Here is a 22,606-nt window from a genome sequence, read left to right on the forward strand (position 1 = left end):
AGCGGATCAATCAGAATCTGACCAGTTACCTCCGGCACTTCGTTAATGCCCACCATTCTGACTGGGTGGATCTCCTACCATGGGCCGAGTTCTCTTACAGCAATCACGAGAGCGAATCCTCCTCCAAATCCCCGTTTTTTGTAGTCTTCGGTCAGCATCCTCGGATTCCTTTTCCTGTCTCCACCTCTGTGGACAACCCGGCTGCGGAATCTCTCGTTAGCAAATTTTCCTCCATTTGGGAGAGTACCCGATCCGCACTCCTTCAGTCGTCCGAGCGGATGAAAAGACATGCTGACAAAAAACGCCTGGATCCTCCACAATTTCGTCCTGGAGATAAAGTCTGGCTCTCATCTAAATATGTCCGACTCAAGATACCTTCTTACAAGTTAGGGCCTCGGTTCATCGGCCCCCTGGAGGTCATCAGTCAGATCAACCCGGTGGCCTATAAATTGAAACTCCCGTCCAACTTACGGATCCCTAACTCCTTCCATGTATCTCTCCTCAAACCTGTGGTACTTAACTCTTTTTCCAAGTCTACAGGTACGCCTCCTGCTCCGGTTTCTGCTGAGGACGAGTTTGAGGTAGAGAACATTCTTGCCACCAAAAGGGTAAGAGGAAAGACCTTTTTTCTAGTAGATTGGAAGGGGTTTGGTCCTGAGGAGAGAACATGGGAGCCCCGGGAGAACATCCATGCCCCTCTTATCCTTGCTAAATTTCTGTCTGGCCTAAAAAAGGGGGGGCCTAAAGGGGGGGGTACTGTAGCGCCGGCGTCCCTGCCCTCTGCTAGGCAGGGACGCTGTTCCCCTCACCTCTCTTCTCCGAGCCCGGCGTCCTCCTCCCGCTCTGCTGGCAGCGCGCGCTCCTTCCCGGCCACTGTGCTTAGGGCGCGCGCTCCCTCCCTCTTAAAGGGGCCGCGCGCACCGTCCTAAGGAGTCCCCGGCCAATGGCCGGAGGACTTCACCATATATAAGGCACCTCCTCCAAAATGGAGGTGCCCGAGCAATGTTGTTGCACTGTTCACTACTCTGCTTCAGCCCTCAGGTCCCGTTGCCAGTTACCTGCCAGTTACCTGCCAGATTCCTGCCAGCTTGCTGTCTTATTCCTGCCTGATATTCTGCTACTTGCCTGCTAGCCTGAGGTCCGACGGTCTGCCTTCCAACTCCTGTCAGTCTATCTATGGACCAGCTTGCCCGCTCACCTGGGAGCGCACATCTGCTACCTGCCTGCTAGCCTACCTGGAGGCTCCGCCGTCACGTGCTGTGACCACCTGCCTGTCCAGAGACTCCTGCCCGCTCACCTGGGAGCGCACATCAGCTACCTGCCTGCTTGCCTGAGGTCCGACGGTCTGCCTTCCAACTCCTGTCAGTCTATCTATGGACCAGCTTGCCCGCTCACCTGGGAGCGCACATCTGCTACCTGCCTGCTAGCCTACCTGGAGGCTCCGCCGTCACGTGCTGTGACCACCTGCCTGTCCAGAGACTCCTGCCCGCTCACCTGGGAGCGCTCATCTGCTGCCTGTCTGCTAGCCTACCTGGAGGCTCCGCCGTCACATGCTGTGACCACCCGCCTGTCCAGAGACTTCTGCCCGCTCACCTGGGAGCGCTCATCTGCTGCCTGTCTGTTGGTCTTCCTGGAGGCTCCGCCGTCACATGCTGTGACCACCCGTTTATCCAGAGACTCTCGCCTACTCACCTGGGAGCTCACGTCTACCATCAGCCGCCACAGGTCGTACCAACCCTTTACCCAGGGACTGCCCCGGTCACTTGCCGTGACCTTCTGCCCGTTCATCCAGAGACTGCCCCGGTCACTTGCCGTGACCTCCTGCCCGTTCATCCAGAGACTGCCCCGGTCACTTGCCGTGATCTCCTGCCCGTTCATCCAGAGACTGTCCCGGTCACCTGCTGTGACTGCCTGCCTGGTCGCCACCTGCTCCCTTACAAGGACCGCCCCCTTGTATAGTAGCTCAGAGGTTCCGCCTCCCAGACCCGTTACAATTTACATAGTGATCTCCAGATAGCACTGCATCCAAAACAAAAGTGGACTCCTCACTGAAGAGGACAGACCTCCACTCCAGCCTCCATTGCCATCTCGCTCTGCTCCATGACAGCCTTTGAGATCGGTGACAGTAGACAACTGTAACTGAACATCCTGCTCCCAGCCCAATGTCACGTTGACGCCTCCTGATGGTTTCTGTAGACACAGACGCCTCACGCTTGATATGCCTCAATTTTTCAGGAACCTTTTTTGCCCCTGATCACACCTGGCTGCATGTTCCTGGCACTACTGTGAGCGTCTGCATAGTCTACACTTGCTCCTGTGGCTGCAGCGTCTCCGGACTTGTCACCATCGAGCGCATCAAGGACGTCATTGGTCGGTGATTACACAGGAGCTGTCGGCGGCGTCTCCGGATTTGTCACCATCGGGGATGTCATTGGTCGGTAATTACACAGGAGCAGCAGTGTCTCCAGACTTGTCTCCATCGAGCACATCGGGGACGTCATTGGTCGGTGATTACACAGGAGCTGCCGGCAGCGTCTCTGGATTTGTCACCATCGGGGACGTCATTGGTCAGTGATCACACAGGAGCTGCAGCGTCTCCAGACTTGTCTCCATCGAGCACATCAAGGACGTCATTGGTCAGTGATTACACAGGAGCTGTCGGCGGCGTCTCCGGATTTGTCACCATTGGGGATGTCATTGGTCGGTAATTACACAGGAGCAGCAGTGTCTCCAGACTTGTCTCCATCGAGCACATCGGGGACGTCATTGGTCGGTGATTACACAGGAGCTGCCGGCAGCGTCTCTGGATTTGTCACCATCGGGGACGTCATTGGTCAGTGATCACACAGGAGCTGCAGCGTCTCCAGACTTGTCTCCATCGAGCACATTGGGAATGTCATTGATCGGTGATTACACAGGAGCTGCAGCATCTCAGTTCTTGTCTCCATCGAGCACATCATTGGCCGGTGATCATACAGGAGCTGCAGCTTCTCCGGATTTGTCTCCATCGAGCAGATCAGGGACGTCACTGATCAGTGATCACACAAGAGCTGCAGCGTCTCTGGACTTATCTCCATGTGCATGGAGCACATCTGAGACGTCATTGGTTGGTGATCACACAGGAGCTGCCGGCAGCGGATCTTGATGATTTGTTCATTCAGCGGCAGAACCTTCCTAGGACGACCATTAATGACCTCAGAAATGGCAGCCGAGACCGGAGGTGCCGGGATTAGTCAGATCAGAACGACGGCGGCACATCTGCACGGGCCGGAGATATAAGGGCTGACGTACGGACCCCGTCCGGTGTACGGACAGCACAAATGTAGACTAGATGGAGAAAACGTCACGGCGGCCGATGCTGATGAGAAGTTTGTCGCATCTTTTCGCACTTTGTCTTCACACAAAGAAAGAAAAGAAAATGGAGGTTTTTCTAAGTTTCTCCCTGCAACCACTTAGTGAAAAAACGTGCAGCACATGGCTGGCTTCATCGAGTGTGTGCATCATGTTTGCAAATTGGACATTGGTCAAATAAGAAAAATAAGAACAACGACATGTGAAAAGACCCATAAAGCAGTGGTGTACTGCTGATATTAGCAGACTACGAGGGCGCTATGTGGCCAGGTATGGTGGTAGCGCCTGGTGCCCCCCACAAAACATCTGGATTTCAGTGGTATCTGCATTCTCAGGATGCAATGGTGGAACAAGGAGCCATCAACTCTCTGCTCCACCATCGATCCTGTGCATCTGTGTCTCAGAATAGCAAGTGAGATTTCATCACTAAACCGCACTTGCCTCAGTCCAGGCACATCACAGACCAGAGCATCAAGGGAATGGGGTGAGGTGAGGAATAGGGATGAGCAAACCCATGAAAGTCCAGGTTCTGATACCAGAACCCCATTGCAATGTATGTGGAGCCAAACTTCGGAGCTAGAATATTTCCTCTCTCCTCCTGGATTTTCCCCGGAACTCCATACATTAAAACAGACTTCTGTGAGTGGGGGTGGGGAGGGCTCATACTGTGTGCGTGTGGGGGGGGGGGCGGAATCATACCATGTGTGTGTGTGGGGGGGCATCATACCGTGTGGGGGGGGCGGAATCATACCACGTGTGTGTGGGGGAGGCATCATACCATGTGTGTGGGGGGAGGCATCAAACCATGTGTGTGGGGGAGGCATCATACCATGTGTGTGGGGGGAGGCATCAAACCATGTGTGTGGGCTGGGCATCATACCATGTGTGTGTGTGGGGGGGCATCATACCGTGTGGGGGGGGGCGGAATCATACCACGTGTGTGTGGGGGAGGCATCATACCATGTGTGTGGGGGGAGGCATCAAACCATGTGTGTGGGGGGAGGCATCATACCATGTGTGTGTGGGCTGGGCATCATACCATGTGTGTGTGGGGGGGGCATCATACCATGTGTGTGTGTGGGTGGGCATCATACCATGTGTGTGTGGGGGGGGGCATCATACCATGTGTGTGTGTGGGGGGGCCATCATACCATGTGTGTGTGTGGGTGGGCATCATACCATGTGTGTGTGGGGGGGGCATCATACCATGTGTGTGTAGGGGGGGCAGCATCATACCATGTGTGTGTGTGGGGGGCGGGATCATACCATGTGTGTGTGGGGGGGGCGGAATCATACCATGTGTGTGGGGGGGGCGGAATCATACCATGTGTGTGGGGGGGGGCGGAATCATACCATGTGTGTGTGGGGGGAGGCATCATACCATGTGTGTGGGGGGGGCGGAATCATACCATGTGTGTGTGGGGGGGGCGGAATCATACCATGTGTGTGGGGGGGCGGAATCATACCATGTGTGTGTGGGGGGAGGCATCATACCATGTGTGTGGGGGGGGCGGAATCATACCATGTGTGTGTGGGGGGGAGGCATCATACCATGTGTGTGGGGGGGGCGGAATCATACCATGTGTGTGGGGGGGGCGGAATCATACCATGTGTGTGTGGGGGGGGCGGAATCATACCATGTGTGTGGGGGGGGGCGGCATCATACCATGTGTGTGTGGGCTGGGCATCATACCATGTGTGTGTGGGGGGGGCATCATACCATGTGTGTGTGTGGGTGGGCATCATACCATGTGTGTGTGGGGGGGGAATCATACCATGTGTGTGTGTGGGGGGGCCATCATACCATGTGTGTGTGTGGGTGGGCATCATACCATGTGTGTGTGGGGGGGGGCATCATACCATGTGTGTGTAGGGGGGGCAGCATCATACCATGTGTGTGTGTGGGGGGCGGGATCATACCATGTGTGTGTGGGGGGGGCGGCATCATACCATGTGTGTGGGGGGGGCGGAATCATACCATGTGTGTGGGGGGGGCGGAATCATACCATGTGTGTGTGGGGGGAGGCATCATACCATGTGTGTGGGGGGGGCGGCATCATACCATGTGTGTGTGGGGGGGGGGCGGAATCATACCATGTGTGTGGGGGGGGGCGGAATCATACCATGTGTGTGTGGGGGGAGGCATCATACCATGTGTGTGGGGGGGGCGGAATCATACCATGTGTGTGTGGGGGGGGGCGGAATCATACCATGTGTGTGGGGGGGGCGGAATCATACCATGTGTGTGGGGGGGGGGCGGGATCATACCATGTGTGTGTGGGGGGGCGGAATCATACCATGTGTGTGTGGGGGGAGGCATCATACCATGTGTGTGGGGGGGGCGGCATCATACCATGTGTGTGGGGGGGGGCGGAATCATACCATGTGTGTGGGGGGGGCGGCATCATACCATGTGGGGGGGGGCGGGATCATACCATGTGTGTGTGAGGGGGGGCGGAATCATACCATGTGTGTGTGGGGGGAGGCATCATACCATGTGTGTGGGGGGGGCGGCATCATACCATGTGTGTGTGTGGGGGGCGGCATCATACTATGTGTGGGGGGGGGCGGAATCATACCATGTGTGTGGGGGGGGCATCATACCATGTGTGTGTGGGGGGGCAGCATACCATGTGTGTGTGTGGGGGGCGGGATCATACCATGTGTGTGTGGGGGGGGCGGCATCATACCATGTGTGTGGGGGGGGGCGGAATCATACCATGTGTGTGGGGGGGGGCGGAATCATACCATGTGTGTGTGGGGGGAGGCATCATACCATGTGTGTGGGGGGGGCGGCTTCATACCATGTGTGTGTGGGGGGGGGCGGCATCATACCATGTGTGTGGGGGGGGCGGAATCATACCATGTGTGTGGGGGGGGCGGAATCATACCATGTGTGTGTGGGGGGAGGCATCATACCATGTGTGTGGGGGGGGCGGCTTCATACCATGTGTGTGTGGGGGGGGCGGAATCATACCATGTGTGTGGGGGGGGGCGGAATCATACCATGTGTGTGTGGGGGGAGGCATCATACCATGTGTGTGGGGGGAGGCATCATACCATGTGTGTGGGGGGGGGCGGGATCATACCATGTGTGTGGGGGGGGGCGGAATCATACCATGTGTATGTGGGGGGCGGCATCATACCATGTGTGTGTGGGGGGGGCGGAATCATACCATGTGTGTGGGGGGGGCGGAATCATACCATGTGTGTGTGGGGGGGGGCGGAATCATACCATGTGTGTGGGGGGGGGGCGGAATCATACCATGTGTGTGTGGGGGGAGGCATCATACTGTCAGAGTTACCAACTTAACTTTATATTTTTTTTGGACAGCTTGTCAAAAAACAAACAAAACCGAATTCTGATACAAGACATCAGCCGCACTCACTATAAACAGTAAAATGGCGATTACAGTCAAAATAATCTGGAAAAGTTTCTTCAGCTTCGAAAAACAACCACAGACACCTTAGGCTTTTATTTTACAGACAGGGCAAAAAAGAAAAACAATTTTTAGGGACTGATCTGGATGGTTGATAACTCTGCATAATGTGTGTGAGGGGGCATCACACCGTGTGGGGGCCAAAATTGGAAAATCTTACTGGGTGAGACCACGAGGGGGGCCCAAAAAAAAAAAAAAACCTGACGGCACACAAACAACAAGATCTAGAAGAGATTAAAAAAAAAAAAAAAAAAAAGTCCAGATCCAGAAAGGTGTATGAAGGTACAGATACTGCAGCATTGTAGGTAAAGACCCTGGATCTGTTGCTACAGGACATTTCCTGCACCTCCCTGGCCCAGGTGATGTGAATTAGCGGACGTTGCTCAGCCGCCTTCCATCTGCTCCACCTGCGGAGCCGCAGGAAGGTGACACTTTGTTCTGCCCACTCGCTGTTGGCGACGCGTCTTTACGCCGGGGAGCAGTCTGCCACAAAAATCGCTCAAAAACTGCTTGAAGGCCTCTTCCTACGTATTTCATTGTGAATCCTCTCTGCTGTTCTTATGTTCAGGGTTTTGAGTGATTTTTTTTTTTTTTTTCCTATTTGAAGTTTTGCAAAACTTTTGTAAAAAATAAAGTGCATTAATCCTGTGAGACGTCTCTGGGGATTCACTGCTGCAGGAGATTGTTCTTATAAGGCTGCGTTCACACGCTCAGTATTTTACATCAGTATTTTTTTATGGGTGATAAATACAGAAGTGGTCACTTGTTCCTATTATACTTTTCCTCTGATTACAAATACTGATGTAAAATACTGACTGAATACTGACTGTGTGAACGTGGCCTGAGCAGAACACTCGGGGTCTGCATCGGTCTCCTCCTCCTCTTTCACTGCCATCATCTGTTCTCCACTCAGTACATTCTGATATCATTGCAGGTAAACTGACAGGGGAAAAGCACAGGTTGGAAGTCACTTACATGTGTTTTTTTTTACATTTTGTTTTACAAGGATAAAGATAAATTCCCCCTAATAAAAGATTTGCAAAGTTTCATAACTTTCTAAAGTAAAAAAAAAAAAAAAAAGTATTTCCCTTTTAAGGATTGTGTGTGAGGATCCAGGAACAGTGTTTGGATTAGTCTTATGCTCCACAGTACATTGTGACCGCCACCGTGCGGAAGAGTCCAGTGTTGACGGCTTTACACCACTCGATCTGAGGCTCGGCCTTGTGCTTGGTGATGTACGGCTGCTCGGATGTGTATAAATTGTATCCATACACACTATGATTGTGTCAGACACAGACGTTCCTGAGAGCCGTCATTTCTGGCCGGTTACCACAAAGTCTTTCTAATCCAAATCTCAACATTGCAAAATATGTTTAGGTCGCACTCGACGGGTTCCGTCTATAAAATTGGTAATTAGTTTCCATGGAAACAAGTTCCCATCAACTCAGACGGAGGAGGAGGGGAATTTGCTTATTTCATGAACTGCAATCAGAGGCGACACTTCGCTCCATGTAACACCGGTATGCAGGACAGAGGCTATAAGATCGGGGTCCGGTGACCCCCGGCCAGTCCGAGCATTGCAGGTTGTATACGGACCGTGACATGCGGTGATCGGACGCGGAGATCTTCCATCCGGATCAGCGCATATTACAAGAGCTGCATGGTGGGTGACGTCTTACCAGATCCCCACGCGTTTCAGTCTGAGTCTGCAGATCATTCTAACCCCCGTAAATCCACTCTGCAGCCCCCTGGAGATCCGATTTATATTCTATACATACATGCATTTTATTTTACTCTTTTAGATAAAACTCTTTTTCATTTGCGTCCTCTTATCTTAAGCACTAAGTCTTTTTATTATTTTAATTTCCGGTCACCGGCGCGGTGCAAGGTTTTTTTGTTGCATGTGACTTTTTTTTTATTACTTTTCCTTTTTAACGACCAGCAAACTGTAAATCTGGAATATTTATCTATATGTTACACAAAACTAAATATTGTAATATTTTATTAGTCAAATCATTGCCCCGATCTCCAGTGCAAATTCTGCAAACACCAAACTCTGTCGCATCGTTCTCCGGTGATGGTGCCCGGGAACCTTGTCGAGCAGAATCCGGAGCCGTCTACTATTTTCTTGCAGATGGACTGAGATTTCTTGATTGTGAAAACCTGAATACAATCTCATCTATAGTTTTCTCTAAATACTGCACGATTCTATCACTATTAACCCCGGCTCACCCCACGACCCATCATCATCGTTCTTTACCTTGCATTTACACGTTCAGTGAGGACGTCCATGAGTAGACCTGTGACGGTGAAGATGAAGTGTACAGAACACTCGATGCTCCGTATTATCCAGGTCATTTTCCTTGAATGAAATAATTATAATTCTGCTGGAGAAAAGGGAATTTATTTATCAACGTCCTGAAATGTCACCGATGAATATTTAATTGTTTGACTTTTCTTTAGTCTATTTGTTTTGTCAATCTGCTTCATAATTCTACCAAGTATTATCCCTGATATTATTCTGTGTGCACAGCAACTTATCAGGAGAAAAGAATGCATTAATATCACATATACAATAAGGTGTATGTGCACGAGAAGAAACTAGAGGTCATCTATAGAATATGCTACATAAGTCACTGTGTACATACATTACATTACTGATCCTGAGTTACCTCCTGTATTATACCCCAGAGCTGCACTCACTATTCTGCTGGTGCAGTCACTGTGTACATGACGCGCCCCTGGGCCTGTGTCGCGCTGCGTTGCGCACGCGGGAGCTTACCCGGAGCCGGATCTCTTGAGGGTTGTAGTCTCGTGGCGGTGACCCGGTCCGTGCCCAGGGAGTCAAACTGAGCGGCGATGTAACAGCGGTAGATGCAGGACGACTACGCCACCCGTTGAATGCAGCTATGGAGCTGCCGCTGCAGGACAGTCCGCTGAGGCCGGTGGATGGATGGTGCAGCGTAGATGGTATAACCCCCAACGGGAGGGGTATGGCCTCAGGGCAGCAGATGTGGATGATGGGGGTAGCAGGAACCACTCAGAGACGGTGCGGTGTAATTCAGGGTCTTTACTGGTAACAACGATAGACCCTCCCGGAGTACTTGCTAGTGAACGGGGCCTGGTCAGTCCTTGAGCAGATGGGATCTCCCCTGGCCAGGCGGAGTTGTAGGCCTCCCAAACTGACTGTACTCTTCTGGCTACCTTGCTAGAGGCGGGTATAAGTAGCCCACGTCCCTGAGTGTACCGTGTGGTGCTCACCCGTATGGCCGGTGACTCGGGGCCTTCTAATGGCTTCCGCTCCACGATGGCGGTGCTGGTCCCACGCGTGTGACCGTGCCTTCGGGTTTCTGGGCCTGAGGACCTGAAATCCCCTGCCGGTCGGCTTCTGCTGCTGGGTAAGAGTTAGTCCCCACAGCCTCGGACGCCGGGTCCGGTAAGAAAGCTTCTCAGTCAGGGCGAGCTCTGCAGCTGCCAGCCCCTGACTCGTAGTAGTATTGCTTCTGCTGTTTCTTGTCTCTACTCTCCTTGACTGACTGACCCTGCCTCAGCCCAGGGTTTATACAGGGGAAGTTCTTCCCCTCCCAAGACTGGGCAGGAGGTGTGGCATGCACAGGATCCCTGACCAAAGGACCTCCCACCTGCTCTCAGACATAACATTACATTACTGTGGAAAACCAGACCCCTGGGGTGCCACATTCCCCCCTAGTGAAATTTAGTACTCCGGGACTAAACATATTTTAGAAAAAAACATAACAAGATATAACAACAATAATAGTACAATAAGAAGAAACACATAAAGGTGGTCACGGCATGTCCGTAACCGGGTGTAGTCTTTGAAGAAAGCAAGGTGTCCATTTCACCAAAACAGGGAGACGTAACCAGGTAGGGGTCTGTCCTACCCCGAGTCCTTAACAGTCTCTAGTCCATCCTGGGTTACGCTCCAACTATGTACAAGGATTCCCGGTAAATCCACCAAGGATTCCTAAAAATAACTGGAAACACAAAATTATACACAAGCAACAATACACAGATAAACATAAATAAAACAATTTATACACTTCAAATCCTCCAGCGTGCGGGTAACTGGCCTCTAGTGGCCCTAGTGGACCTACGGAGCTGACTGTCTGGCCCTGAACTACAGGGTGTAGGAGCTGTCAAGGATAAACTGGGCAGCTGTCTACCGGCTCTTTGTCTCACTAGGGGTACGGCAGGCTCACTATAAGCAGAGGGTTGATCCTCCTGTTCTGCTTGTGTGGAGTCTTCTGCCTCCTGGACCGGCTGTTCTTCCAGCTCTACCTGTTGCTCCGTAGGTGCTTGGGATGCTGGTTGGAGGAAGGTGAGTACGGGTACCACAACTGCACCATTGACTTGAGTCCAAGACCGAGGGAAGTCCCCGAGCACAGTACTAACCATATCTTCCCTTTCCTCTACGGGTCGATGGTCTTCTTGTTCCTCTTCAGGGTTCCTCAGTTGTTCGGGACACTTCTTCAGGTGGTCCCGGGATACAATGGCTGTGGTTTCCCCTCCGTCTTTACTGATGGTACAAACCTTCGGGTTCTCGTGGCTTGAGGGCAGTACGGTGTACGGGTCCTTCTCCCACTGGTCGTCCAACTTGTGGAGCCGTCTCTTCCTCTTCAAGACCTGCTCTCCGGGTACCAGGGGAACAGCGGGAGCATACTGGTTGTAAGTTTTCTCTTGTCTTTCCCTAGCCTGACAGAGACTTCGCTCCACGCTCTCCTGTACTCTCCGGTACTGCTGCTGCCTCTCTGTGTCCCAGTCTGTTTCTGGTGAAGTGTCCTCGGGTGTCAGGACTCCCATTTCCAGGTCAACAGGTAACTTACCAGGTCTTGCCCTCATTAGGTAAGCCGGGGTACAGTTGGTGGAACCTACCGGGATGTGGTTGTATAGGTCCACCAGATCGGGCAACTTCTCAGGCCACAGACTGCGTTCTTCCAGGGGCAACGTTTTTAGAAGATCCATTACCACCTGGTTCATTTTCTCACAAAGTCCATTAGTTTGCGGATGGTAGGGTGTCGTCCTTATCTTCCGGCAGCCATACAGATTGCAGAATTCCTGGAAGACCTCCGCTTCAAAGGCAGGTCCCTGGTCCGTCAGCACTTGGTCCAGGTACCCGTGTGGACGGCAAAAGTGCTGCTGGAAGGCTCTAGCTGCTGTTTGAGCCGTTAAGTCCTTGACGGGGACGACAACCAGAAACCGGGAGTAATGATCCACGATGGTTAACGCGTAGACGTAGCCACTTCTGCTTGGGGTCAGTTTTACATGATCCAAGGATACCAGTTCCAACGGTTGCCGGGTGACGATGGACTGCAGGGGAGTCTTCTGGCTGGCACGGTCCTTCCTTCTCAGGTTGCACGGGCCACAGTCTCTGCACCACTTCTCGATGGTTCCCCTCATGCCTACCCAGTGGAACCGCTCGCGCAGCAGGAACTCCAGCTTCTTCCACCCGAAGTGTCCAGCTCCGTCGTGGTATGCCTCCATCACCATGGCTGCGTCTCTTCGTGGCACCACTACTTGCCAGAGTAATTCATGCGTCCGGGAGTTAACCATTCTGCGGCACAACTTCCCTTTGTAAAGGAACAGTCGACTCTTCTCTGCCCATAGTTGTTTGGCTTCCTCCGGAGCGTCTGGTTCAAGGCGAGCCTCCGGCCGAGTCAGCATCTCCTTCACCAGTCGGACGGCAGGGTCGCTGTCTTGCGTTTCCGCCCAGTTGTAGTGGGGTAAGGGGTTCAACGTAGCAACCTGCTTACTCCTTACCCGGTGGGAATACTGGATAGTCCCATGACGGTGGAATGCAGGGAGTTCAACTTCTTCCAGTCCCTCCGGATCTTCTCCTCCGTCCGGCAGGTTGGGCATCCTGGACAGGGCGTCCGCGTTGGTATTGGAGCGTCCTGCCCGGTATTTGATTGTGAACTCGTAGTTGGACAGACGGGCCATCCACCTCTGCTCCAGGGCACCGAGTCTTGCCGTGTCCAGGTGTGTCAACGGGTTGTTATCCGTGTACACGGTGAACCGGGAAGAAGCGAGGTAATGCTTAAAGCGCTCGGTGACTGCCCATACTACGGCCAGGAACTCTAACTTAAATGAGCTGTAATTCTCGGGGTTCCTTTCGGTGGGTCGCAGTTTTCGGCTGGCGTAGGCAATTACTCGTTCCTTCCCCTGCTGGATCTGGGACAGTACGGCTCCTAGCCCGATGTTACTGGCGTCGGTGTAGAGGATAAAGGGCTGGCTATAATCCGGGTACGCCAGGATTTCGTCCCCCGTGAGGGCCATCTTCAGCTGGCGGAAGGACTCTTCTTCCAGCTCCTCCCATTTGAAGGGCGGCTTCTGGTTCTTGGCCTTCCGGGACTGGCCTATCAGGAGGTCCTGCATAGGTGCTGCCTTTTTGGTGAAACCGGGAATAAACCTTCGGTAGTAGCCTACCAACCCGAGGAACTGCCGCACTTCTTTTACGCTGGAGGGGCTTGGCCATTCCTTAATTGCGGTGATCTTATCAGGGTCGGGAGCCACTCCGTCAGCGCTCACCACGTGTCCCAGGTACTGCACCTTTGGTTTCAGGAGGTGACACTTGGAGGGTTTCACCTTTAGGCCGTAACTTGCCAGAGCTTCGAACACTTCCGCCAGGTGTTTCAGGTGGTCCTCATACGTCTTGGAATATACGATGACATCGTCCAGGTACAACAGGACCGTCTCGAAGTTTCTGTGGCCCAGACAACACTCCATTAGTCGTTGGAAGGTTCCCGGTGCGTTGCAGAGTCCGAACGGCATGCAGGTGAACTCGCTAAGTCCCATTGGGGTGGTGAATGCGGTCTTCTCCCGGTCCGCCTCTGCTACAGGAACCTGCCAGTACCCGCTAGTGAGATCCAAGGTAGAGAAGAAGTTAGCAGATCTTAAAGCAGCCAATGACTCCTCTATCCTTGGTAAGGGGTACGCATCCTTGTGTGTGATACAATTGATTTTCCGGTAATCTACACACATCCTCATGGTGTTGTCTTTCTTTCGGACTAAGACTAGTGGAGCTGCCCAGGGGCTACAGCTATCCCTGATCACCCCAGCCTCCTTCATGTCTCTAAGCATCCCCTTGGCGTGTTGGTAGTGGGCAGGGGGTACGGGTCGATACCTCTCTTTTATAGGAGGATGGTCTCCTGTGGGGATGTGGTGTTCTACCCCCTTGACTCGCCCGAAGTCTAACGGGTGTTTACTGAACACTCTCTCGTACTCCTGAACCACCCGATAGACTCCTTGTTTCTGGTGTGCGGGAGTGGAGTCAGTACCCAGATGTAGTTGCTGACACCAGTCCTCCATGTTTTTCTTAGAGCCGTTACCTTCCTCCGGGTGAGATGGAGGCAAGGGTTCCACAGATTGTATAGAATTTTGGTTAATGGTATATAATTTGGCTAGCGTGGCATACCGGGGCAGGTACACTTCCCTCTCCCCGATATTTATTATGCGAACGGGCACCCTCCCATGGCGTACATCAACCACCCCCCGTGCTGTCAAAATGGTGGGCCTACTGTCCGAGTAAACTGGTTCTACCATTGCCTGGTAATCTCTACCTCTCAGACCAATAGCTGCCCGGCACCAAATCATCATTTCACTTTTTGGGGGCATGGCAATAGGAAAAGGGTCACACATTCTTACGCTACCAATCTCACCGCCGGAGAGTTCCACCTGTTGCCGTCGCATCAGTGCCCGGATCTCTTTCTGGAGCACCCGCTGCTCGCCGGAGCTGGCGTTCTTGGCAACCTGCTGTAAAAGGAAAATCACCTCTGCAAGACAATTTTCAATTACATTAGTTCCTAGAGTTATTTTTGGGTGACTCTCATGTTTGTCAATATCTACAATGATCAGTCCCTGTGCTGCCAGTTCGACTCTACCGATTTTGATGGTCACCTCTTTAAATCCGATCTGTGGCACGGGCTGGCCATTGCTGGCGATGATACTCAAGTCGTCGTCAGGGTAGCGGGTAATATCCGAGTCATTCCAGTACTGCTTAAAGAGCACGTACGGGATGGTGGTGACCTGTGACCCGGTGTCCAGTAGGGCACTCATGGGAATGCCATCCAGTACCACAGGCAAGACTGGACGTCCTCCCACATATCTGTCGCGCCAGTTCGATGGGCCTGGTGATCTTTTTCCTGGGGGTTGGCCCTCTACCCCAGGTTGTGCCCGTTTAAAGAACAGTACCTTGCCATATGTCCAGGTTGATTGCAGCGGCGGCAGATGGGTCGTCCGTCCTCGCTGTATCGGTCACTGGGTCTTCCTCTTGCCGGTGGGGTCCTCCTTGGTCGACGCCACGGGATGTCCTCCGGTCCGGATGCCAGCTGGATCTTCCCTGGGGTGGAAGCCTGTAAAGACTGCACAGTTCGGGTTAGCGCAGCAACGCTCTTAGCTAGCTCTTGGACCTGATGGTGCAGGTCTGGAGCCGGGTCATTGTCCAAAGCCTGCGCATCAGCTCCCACAGGCCCTGCCGACAAGGGCGCCGCCTCCTGGTGGTAAGTGATAGCAGGGCGCTTGTGGGTCACAACGCCACCCGGTGCCGGTTCTCGGAGCACCCGGATGGCTCTGTCCTTGAACTGTGCAAAGCCCAGATGGGGATCCTGTAAGGCCATTGCCCGCAACTGGGTTCGGTGGGTATTACAATACAGTCCCTCTATAAACTGTTCGGTCAACAGCCTGTCCTCGTTTCCCACTCCATCAGGGTCGGTCTGCTTAATGGCCCTCAGGGCCTCTTGTAGGTTTAGTGCATAGTCCCTTATACTCTCATGCGCTTGCTGCTTGCACCCGTAGAATCTAAGCTTAATCTCGGCTGAGGTGCGGGTATCAAAGGTGTCCTTCAGCCGGGTTAGTATCCCTGCGACAGTCTTCCTCCCAGGTGGCCAGGATTTTACTTCCCTTTTGGCTGCCCCGGTTAGTTGGGCCACCAGGATGCTCACTTTTTGCTCTTCTGTGAGGGGGTACACCTGGAAGAGGCTATCCAGCTTTTCTCTAAAGTCATGCAGGGTATGTGACTCCCCTGAGTACTGGGGTAGCCAAGCTGCTCCCGGGATATAGGGCATGGTGAAGGGCATAACTGCAGCAGCGGTAGCGCTGGCGGGGGTTGAGGCAGTGAAGCTCTCCTCCGTATCCGACATCTTCCTCCCCCCTAGTGGACCGTGGCCTACCTTGCGATGATCCTGTTCCGTAGGCCGCGGCTCCGCAGTGGATCGTCAAGGTTGAGGACCTTCCGTCGCGCTCCTGTGACGTCGGCGTCTGCTGGGCTCCTTCCAGGACCTTACGCAACGTCCGGACGTGAGGCGGGGCTTCAGTTCTCGCGCGCTTTCGGAGTCCACGCCCCTCTTCTTCCCGCGCGGCGTCCTCAAGATGGCGTCCAATGGCGGGAAAACTCCACGGATGGCGGGAAGAAGGCAGAAGATGGCGCCGGATGGCGGGAAACTTCACCGATGGCGGGAAGAAGGCTGAAGATGGCGCCGGATGGCGGAAATCTTCACCACAGGTAAGTTTGAAAAGTCTCTTTTTCAGGCACGCAGTACCCGGTGGTTGCGGGCACGAAATCCTGCCGACTACGCCAAAGTTGACGCGCCCCTGGGCCTGTGTCGCGCTGCGTTGCGCACGCGGGAGCTTACCCGGAGCCGGATCTCTTGAGGGTTGTAGTCTCGTGGCGGTGACCCGGTCCGTGCCCAGGGAGTCAAACTGAGCGGCGATGTAACAGCGGTAGATGCAGGACGACTACGCCACCCGTTGAATGCAGCTATGGAGCTGCTGCTGCAGGACAGTCCGCTGAGGCCGGTGGATGGATGGTGCAGCGTAGATGGTATAACCCCCAACGGGAGGGGTATCGCCTCAGGGCAGCAGATGTGGATGATGGGGGTAGCAGGAACCACTCAGAGACGGTGCGGTGTAATTCAGGGTCTTTACTGGTAACAACGATAGACCCTCCCGGAGTACTTGCTAGTGAACGGGGCCTGGTCAGTCCTTGAGCAGATGGGATCTCCCCTGGCCAGGCGGAGTTGTAGGCCTCCCAAACTGACTGTACTCTTCTGGCTACCTTGCTAGAGGCGGGTATAAGTAGCCCACGTCCCTGAGTGTACCGTGTGGTGCTCACCCGTATGGCCGGTGACTCGGGGCCTTCTAATGGCTTCCGCTCCACGATGGCGGTGCTGGTCCCACGCGTGTGACCGTGCCTTCGGGTTTCTGGGCCTGAGGACCTGAAATCCCCTGCCGGTCGGCTTCTGCTGCTGGGTAAGAGTTAGTCCCCACAGCCTCGGACGCCGGGTCCAGTAAGAAAGCTTCTCAGTCAGGGCGAGCTCTGCAGCTGCCAGCCCCTGACTCGTAGTAGTATTGCTTCTGCTGTTTCTTGTCTCTACTCTCCTTGACTGACTGACCCTGCCTCAGCCCAGGGTTTATACAGGGGAAGTTCTTCCCCTCCCAAGACTGGGCAGGAGGTGTGGCATGCACAGGATCCCTGACCAAAGGACCTCCCACCTGCTCTCAGACATAACATTACATTACTGTGGAAAACCAGACCCCTGGGGTGCCACATACATACATTACATTACTGATCCTGAGCTACCTCCTGTATTATACTCCAGAGCTGCACTCACTATTCTGCTGGTGCTGTCACTGTGTACATACATTACATTACTGATCCTGAGCTACCTCCTGTATTATACTCCAGAGCTGCACTCACTATTCTGCTGGTGGAGTCACTGTGTACATACATTACATTACTGATCCTGAGTTACATCCTGTATTATACTCCAGAGCTGCACTCACTATTCTGCTGGTGCTGTCACTGTGTACATACATTACATTACTGATCCTGAGCTACCTCCTGTATTATACTCCAGAGCTGCACTCACTATTCTGCTGGTGCTGTCACTGTGTACATACATTACATTACTGATCCTGAGCTACCTCCTGTATTATACTCCAGAGCTGCACTCACTATTCTGCTGGTGGAGTCACTGTGTACATACATTACATTACTGATCCTGAGTTACATCCTGTATTATACTCCAGAGCTGCACTCACTATTCTGCTGGTGCTGTCACTGTGTACATACATTACATTACTGATCCTGAGCTACCTCCTGTATTATACTCCAGAGCTGCACTCACTATTCTGCTGGTGGAGTTGACGCGCCCCTGGGCCTGCTGTGTCGCGCAGCGTCTCGCGCACGGGGCTTACCCGGAACCGGATCAGATGAGGGTTGTAGTCTCCGAGTGGCGGGGACCCGGTCCGTGCCCAGGGAGTCAAACTCAGTGTGTGGCAGTCTTGATAGATGTTATTTGAGTGTCGACTACGCCACCCGTTGATTTGCAGCTATTAGTGTTGAGCATTCCGATACTGAAATATCGGGTATCGGCCGATATTCGCGGTATCGGAATTCCGATACTTAATTCCGATACTATTGCAATATCGTATACCGGAATCGGAAGTTCCCATAATGCAATGAGACATTTTCATTTTATTCAGCCAATGAGGATCCTAAGAAGTGTGGGCACATCCTGTTAGGCATGTAGGCATCTTAACTAATGGCATGGCTGTGATTGGCTGCTGAAATGATGTCATGATGCACTATAAAAGCCACCGCCGCCATTTTGAGCTCACTCTGCTGTGAATTCAGTTAGGGATAGGACGCTGTTGTTCTGAGGGACAGTTTTAGCTACCTATTTGCTCTATACTGCTTTACCCAAGCTACTTTCTAAATCACTGTGCCTTGCAGTGCTAGTGCACAGTTCCCTGTGCCGTTCACCGCTGTCTGCAAGGTCTGTGTGTGTGAGTGCAGCTCACCCTGTAGTGTGTGCTTCAGCCAAGTCTGGTTGTAGTGCACTCAGTGTGTGTCACTGCCTCATACATTGTCCTTTTTTGCCAATTCATAATTTTTCCTGATATCTCCTATTAGTGTGGTGGTTCCATCTGTATTCAGCTAAATTGGTTCCAAACACACTATATAGGAGTAGATAGAGAAATTTTTTTCCGTCTTGCAGCACTAGTGCACAGTGCTCTGCATCTGTACTGTTCACCGCTGTCTGCAAGGTCTGGTGTGTGAGTGCAGCTCACCCTGTAGTGTGTGCTTCAACCCCGTCTGGTTGTAGTGCACTCAGTGTGTGTCACTGCCTCATACATTGTCCTTTATTGCCAATTCATAATTTTTCCTGATATCTCCTATTAGTGTGGTGGTTCCATCCATATTCAGCTAAATTGATTCCAAACACACTATATAGGAGTAGATAGAGGAGCCTTTCTGCAGCATTGGGCCCTGCAGCCCCAGCCAGATTAGTATTAGCCTATTTTTTGCAGCCTCATCTATTGCATTGTAGGTTACCTTCCTACATTGTAATAGCTACAAAAAGTTTGTGATACTATCGTTATTACATCTTTAGGCACATCCAGTGTCTTTTTGTGACAAAAAAAACCTAAATAAAGTTCACCAAACACTCCACTTTACAGTTGTGTAGGCCACATTAGCTCATATTAAAGTCTAGTCCACACTTTATAAAATTAGTGTTTCTTATACCTGTTAGCAGCTGTTCAGGAATAAGCACACTAAGCCCTTAGTACTTTTCTGCCTATCTTTATCAGTCTACCAAGATGAAGAAGGCAGGGAGTAAGGCATGTGGTCGTGGTCGTGGGCGTGGGCGTGGAGTTTCTGCAGGGAGAGGACGTGAGGATTCTGTGCCTGCAGGGAGAGGACGTGGGGATTCTGTGCCTGCTGCGGGCACCAGTGACTCAGCATCCCCCAGTTTTACCAGGGAACAGTCCTTTATGCGCAGCTTTGTAGGAGCTAGCCGTACCCCACTGCTGCGCGAGGACCAAATTGAAGCCGTTGTCGGATGGATGGCAGCTAACGCATCGACTTCAATTAGTTCCAGATCCTCTCAGGTCCTGAGCACTGAAGAGCACCCATCTGTCTCTTCACCACCTGCCAAATTGCCCAGGCAGTCAGAGAGCCCTGGACAGGAGCCATCTCTACTTCTGTTCTCTGAATCTCTTGGCTTGGAAAGAGGGGGCCAGCCAAGCAGAATTCGAGAATTTGAAGAAGAGGTAGTATGCAGTGATGCGCAACCGTTTTGTCTCTCTGAATCTGAAGAGGCGGGTGGGCCAGTGCCTATGGTCAGCAGCACACCTCAGTACGCATCTGATGATGAGACTCAGGTGCCACTTTCTGGTGCGTACTGTGCTGTCGAGACTACCCAGGAGAAGCAGTTGTTTGAAGAGGGTGGTGTAGATGATGAGGTCCTTGACCCATCATGGCGTGAGGGACAGGAAGGTGGTGGGAGCAGCTCTGAGGAAGAGATTCCCCGAACGGCCCAAAAAGGAGGGAGAGGGAGGGGGCAGACTTGGTTGCCTGTAGCCTCCACTTCGGCACCCATTAGGAGCATGGCTCTTCCAAAATCCAAAGCGGGCGCTCCCAAGACTTGCAGTGCCTGGTCCTTTTTTGACACAGTTGCAGATGACATTTGCTTTGTCAAATGCAAGCTGTGTAATCAGAAGGTGAAAAGAGGGAAAAGTGTCAGCAACCTCAATACCACAAATATGTGGAAACATGTGCGGACCAAGCACGTGGTGGAGTTACACAAACACACTGAAGACCTAGGCCAACCTACAGCGCCACCTACCACCTCTTCAGCTCGTGTTGTAGCCTCTTCCTCCAGCTCACACACAGCTGGTTCGGCTTCCTCACAGGATCGCCATGGAAGAATCTCTGGCACTGTTGTACAGAGACACAGTGTAATTCCACCCACAGCACCACTTTCCCAGTCATCCTCACACTCCCAGGCCAGTCTACAGCCATCGTTAGCACAGGCATGGGAGAAAAGGCGCCCATACTCGGCAAACCACCCCCGAGCACAGGCTCTGAATGCTGGCATTGCTAAACTACTGGCCCTTGAAATGCTATCATTCAGGCTGGTGGAGACTGACACATTCCGTAACTTTATGGCATTGGCAGTCCCACAATACAACGTGCCCAGCCGCTTTTATTTCAGCAGGCAAGCCGTCCCTGCCCTGCAACATCATGTGGAGGGAAAAATTAAACATGCGCTACAAAACGCCGTCAGTAGCAAGGTCCACCTGACCACTGATGCGTGGACCAGTAAGCATGGACAGGGACGATACCTTTCCCTCACTGCCCATTGGGTAAATGTTGTGGAGCCGGGTACAGATCTTGAGAGTGGCGCTGTACGTGTTCTGCCAACTCCAAGGATTGCAGGAATCCAGTCTGTACACATTGACTCCTCCTCATACTCCAGTTCCTCTGAATCAGCGCTGCAGGAGCCGTCACGGTCTACCTCCACATCGACCCGTGAACGGTTACCTGTTATGATGACCGATATGAGCACAGCCGTGGCCAAACGTCAACAGGCCGTATTAAAATTAATTTCTTTGGGGAATCGAAGCCACACAGCGCAGGAGCTCTGGAATGCCATCAAGCAGCAGAGTGACGTGTGGTTTGTGCCAGCGAATCTCCAGCCAGGCATGGTAGTGTGTGACAATGGCCGAAATCTGGTGGCAGCTCTGGGCCTAGGCAACCTCACTCACATCCCATGTCTGGCACATGTGCTCAACTTGGTCGTGCAGAGTTTTTTGAGGGACTATCCGGATCTTGATGCACTGCTTCACAAGGTCCGCATAGAGTGCGCTCACTTGCGGCGTTCCAGCAATGCAAGATCACGCATTGCAGCTCTGCAGCGCCGATTATGTCTTCCGGAACATCGCATCATATGTGACCTACCCACCAGGTGGAATTCAACGTTACATATGTTGGAGAGGTTGTGTGAGCAGCAGGCAGCAGTAATGGAGTACCAGCTGCAGCAGGCGCAAACAAGTCGCAGTGCGCGCCGTTCACACTTCACCACCACTGAGTGGGCCTCTATGAAGGACATTTGCCACGTTTTGCGTGCCTTCGATTATTCCACGCGGATGGCGAGTGCAGATGATGCACTAGTCAGCATGACTATCCCCCTTATCTGCCTGCTTGAAAAAACACTGCAAGCACTAAGGGACGAGGTTTTGGAAGAGGTGGAGGATGAGGAGTCACAAATGCCATCTGCTTCTCTACAGTCTGCGCAACGTGGTTCCTCACAAAGGCCTAGGCAGGGGACACTTTGTGAGGAGGATGAGGAGGAGTCAATGGATGAGGAAGACATCTGTCCAGAGGAGGGAGGTACACAATGCTCTAGTAGTCAGTATCTAGAGCGAGGGTGGGGTGATGCAGAGCAGGCAGAGATCACGCCTCAAGCAGGGGACAGCGTTTCTTGGCCAGTTGGCAGTCTGCAGCACATGGTTGATTTCATGCTGCAGTGCCTCAGAAACGACCGCCGCATCGCCCACATTCTCAACACGGCTGATTATTGGGTGTCCACCCTCCTAGATCCTCGCTACCGGGACAACTTACAAAGCCTCATAACACCATTGAACCGGGAGCGTAAAATGCGGGAGTACCAAGACGCACTGGTGCATTCCATCATGTTCTCCATTCCAACCGAGAGCAGTGCTGCTAGTGCTTTACAAAGCAGCTCAGTGCGTCGAGGCAGTGGAGGAAGCTCTGCACAAAGAGGGAGCAGAAGCAGCGCCTCAGCACAAGGCAAGACCAGTATGGCCGAAATGTGGCAAAGTTTTGTGTCCCCGCCGCCACAAATGTCTACACCATCACAGACAGCTCCAGTCAGCAGGAGGCAACGTTTCCGTCAGATGGTGACAGACTACATGTCTTGCCCTCTTAGTGTACTCCCAGACGGCTCTTCTCCCTTCAAGTTTTGGGTCTGTAAGCTGGATACATGGCCAGA

Source organism: Phyllobates terribilis, unplaced genomic scaffold (assembly GCF_046119375.1).
Source record: "Phyllobates terribilis strain yellow unplaced genomic scaffold, ASM4611937v1 Scaffold_12__6_contigs__length_324123572, whole genome shotgun sequence".
NCBI classification, from domain to species: domain Eukaryota; kingdom Metazoa; phylum Chordata; class Amphibia; order Anura; family Dendrobatidae; genus Phyllobates; species Phyllobates terribilis.